Below are 4,361 nucleotides of genomic sequence, written 5' to 3' on the forward strand. Positions count from 1 at the left end.
CATATGTTAGTTTTAACATTTGATATGTTGTCATTGTACGGTTTTCAAAGTGTAAATGTAAAAAAAAGAAAAAAATGTAAATGATCTGCAGTCTTTTTGCCAAATGCTTGCTCACAGAGGACAGTCTCATAGTTCGAGATTCCTCTCTATTACTGTATTATCTTTACCTTAAATATATAAAGCATAAAGGCAAATATGTGAAGCAAGATGACTGTTAAAACTCAATTGAACTGAGCACTAATAGAAAAACTATGGTGGTCTTTTTTCAGAAATTATATAACCAGGGTCTGGTTAATAAGATAAAACACTTTTTTTTGTACCTCATTTTATTTGAGTTTTTAGAACAATCTACCGTTTCTAGTAAGACTTAGAAAACACTTTCATCATAATTGGTACGTGTCGAAATGAGATTATGTTTTTTAAGAAAAATTGCTATGTTTTGTTAAATGCTTGTAGAGCCAAACAAAAGCAGGTTTGACAGCTTAAAAATAAATGAAGCACTTACATCTTCTGAATGAACACAGTATTTACACAGTCAATATAAAAAAAGACCCCATGGTCACAAAGTTTAGCCAGTTTCTCATCTCTTCAGAGTCTCTGTCCATTAGTCATCAGAGCTGTCAGCACTATATCCAGATACATAATGAACAAGAGGGCTGTTCTGTCACCTCTCCGTCACCTACTCAATCCGCTATCTCTTAATCAGGAGGGAACCTGTGGGGGTGTAATGTGGACATAAGTCTTTTTCTAAATCTGGGATGGAGGTTGACAGGGTAGGTCATCTTTCCCTTCCGTCAAAGGAAGTCAACACACAGGAGGGACACGCACACATTTGGATTCACCGGCATCAGTGTCTTCTAGAAGAGCCAATATTTATGTAAATGTATAAATTTAACCATCTGCCACGACACAGATGATTGGACGAGTTAATTAAAGTTGCAGTGGTCTTCAATAAAACCCATTAAATGGCGAACACACTGCGCAGGGTCTCATTGACCAGTAGCAATAAAAAATGTCAACACTACGGAAGTCTCTCTTGTGAGGTTATCGCACTCCTCCTTGGCTGTCTAATTAATTCACTGGAGTGATATCTAACTCTATCAGAGGTTATGTCCCCACCTGTTTATCTAATGAGCTTCTTCTTCCTCATTTTCACGAGCTGTCTGTTATTCTTCACCCTATCCCTTTGTCTCCTTGTCTCCCTGAGGATTTGATTTAGATTTGCCTGCAGACCAGGTGGGAAATGACTTGTGTTGCTGCTCATATGTCTATAGTGACAGATTAAGCACAGGAATCACAAGCACCAAGCCAAGGATAAGAAGAAAGAAGGAAAGGAGACGGAGCAAAAGGTGAAGCAACAGGAAGCTAATGCGTGGAAAGAGGAGTACCAGTGGAATGTGAAAATTGAAAAACTGAAAGAGATGGCAACAAAGGCAAGTTGGGGAGGGGGGGGGGGACAAAAGGAGATGGCGAGAAAAGGAAAGAGATTCTAATTTATAGCTGTGGAGTCACAGATGAAGTAGCAAGGAGAAGCCAAAAAGACAAAAAGAGGGAAAAGGAACAGAGGTGACGGGCAAAATGAGACGGTAACTAAAACAAGAATGTAAAGAATAACGAAAAGAACAAAGAGGCTGCATAGATGACACTGCTTAAGTTTGTTTCTTAAAGAAAACATGTCTGCTCTTTAATGCAACCTTTCTACAGTATCAATGTGTGAGTAACTGCTCAGCTTAAGGAGCATAGTGAGCAGTCTACCAACAGTTCTCTGGCAGCATGAACCCTGCCTGAGCTACAAAATGACCTCCAGCAGGCCTCTGGTGTGAATGTGCCAGTGGGCCTCATGTTAGTGGGAACCGTGGAGCCCGATTGATATTTGCCATAAAATAGCAGAATTGGCAGGTTGATCACTGGTACCATGTGCTTTTCACTGTTAAGAGTGGCTTCAACCCAAACACATGTGACAGACATGAAAGGATGAGGAGAAGCCGTGGACAACTTTACTCTGCCTGGAACAGCATTCAGCATGATCGGTTTGGTGGTATGTAGCACATCCATGGAGGGCTGGACAGACCTCTACAGGCTAGGCAACACCACCCTGACTACCATTGGGTGTCAGGATGAAATCCTTGAACCAATTGTCAGACATGATGCAGCTGCAATGGATCCGAGATTCCGACGATCTCCTTCTCTTCCTCCACCACTGCTCTCTATCCTCCCTCCTTTCTACCTCGCCCTTATCCTCCTAACCTCCAGCCTCATCTCCTGAACTGAAGTCAGGGCTCTAAAATACAGAAACTTGTACAAACATGATTATATATTCCCGATATTGTCTCAAATACTGTTGACTACTTGTCAGCAAATTAGACACGCAGGCCTCTGGTCTCCTGATAGCTGACAACAAGTCAACTGCTCACACTCAATACAGATTAAAAAACAGCAAGATATGTTTGTCTCACAGCTGCCACGATAGCTCGGATTATGCACTTGAATTGTGATAGGTAAGAAAACAGTTTTCAGTTGACTACTTTCTATAGAAGTGAGATTGTACACACTCTACCTTTACTGTAACACCACAACAACTCATTTTAAAGGCAGTTAACAGCTAACATTAGCATGAGGATATTGTAGCCTGTCAAAAACTTGAGTTTAGTTTGTTTGCTAAGTATTGCTTTATCTACAACCTCTTGGACACAGCTACTATATATGGAAATACTCCGGACACGACAGACTCATGTGGCCAGTTACAGATGTAAAACCATGACTAAAAAAAATCACTATTAGTTCATGTTATCAATGGTCCATTGCGCTATTCACTCATGATATAACCAAGACTGTTTAAGTTTATTACTTGGCAGCCCTGTTTTCACCTTCACGCTAACTAAAAACAACAAATGTCTAAACCACACATACAGGGGTGTGAAAAAGTGTTTGCCCCCTTCTTAATTTTATATTTTGTTATATTTAGGTTGTTATTTACAAACTGCATCTTGTGTTTACGTGTGTCATCTTTATCTAATATTCAAATTTGTGTGACGATCTGAAACATTTAAGTGTTACAAACATAGGAAGGGGGCAAACACTTTTTCACACCAGTATAGTTGTGGTCATATTTCCAAATCATTAGCTGTTTTCTGGCGTTTGCACTGTGGTGCTCTGTGCGTCTTGCTGTGCATTAGTTCATTAAAAACTTCCCCTTTTGTCAGACTTTGTTCCAAGACTGTGTGTGCCTTGTCTTTATCTGCTATTAATCTCAGCACTTAGTTGGTTTCACAACACCCCTGACAAATCACTTCATTTATTCACTGCCAAATAACAGAATACTATCTATAATTTCACACTCCTCAATAACTGTCACGAGCCCCCTCAGGTAAAATGATAAATAATTGCATCACATGTATAAATCACATATTTCTGCTTCGTCAGCTTGTTGCTCGAATGGCTGTTTGTGTCTACAAGTGCCAGCTGAGAAACAGGCCTCGCTGCACATTTTCTTTTCCATTTGCTCCTCTTCTCGTATCGCCAGTGACAAAGAATAATTGCTGTCAAATGAAATGATGGTACATCAGGAGGGACATCACTCCCAAGGGAGCATAACTGAAACATGTGACTCTGCGTGCCAGAAAACACACAAAAACACACATCTCTGATGAGGTATCGAGGGTTGTGTAGCAATTTTATCGATTCATGGCTTCCATAACAGCAGCTTTTCATTTAAATGGGAAATGCGATTGTTTCATGCTGTTGGGATGCGCGCAGTGCTGACATAGCAGAGGAATGAAGCTTTCTCAGCTCCTGCTTACCTATGGGGGAAAAAGATCATATTACTGATCATATTTCTCTGGCTGTAACTCATCTGTGTCAGCTCTCTGCTGATTTTAAATTTGGCTAGATTCTCAGAAAATCTAGCATGTTATTGTATCTGCAGAGGCACAAGGATGTCCATATTTATAGAGACCAGTTGGGAACCTCTGGAGACAAATTTGTACTTTAATGTAATGGTATAACTTTATATAGTGTAAGTATAACATTATTACCTCCGCAAAGGAAGTCATGTAGTAGTGTTTGCGTGAGCGTGTATCATTCTGTCTGTAAACAAAATAGATTGAAAAGTTTGAAGGAATCCATTAACAATCCATTAAAATTTGACTTACATCCACCGAGGTCCTCAAGGTCAACTTCATGATTTATTGGTTGAAAATAAGCAAAAAGTCTCATAACAACTGATGTGTATTGTATGGAAAGTACTGTATTGTTTCAAATATCACGTCACATGTATAATGTCACATTTGACCTCTGACCTCTCCTTCAAGTTTAGCAAATTGAAGTGATATTAATGCTATCCAGTCTTTAAGTTATGACGT

The sequence above is a fragment of the Pundamilia nyererei genome, unplaced genomic scaffold, assembly GCF_000239375.1.
Source record: "Pundamilia nyererei isolate P.nyererei 1_Seehausen unplaced genomic scaffold, PunNye1.0 scaffold00115, whole genome shotgun sequence".
Classification (NCBI taxonomy): Eukaryota; Metazoa; Chordata; class Actinopteri; order Cichliformes; family Cichlidae; genus Pundamilia; species Pundamilia nyererei.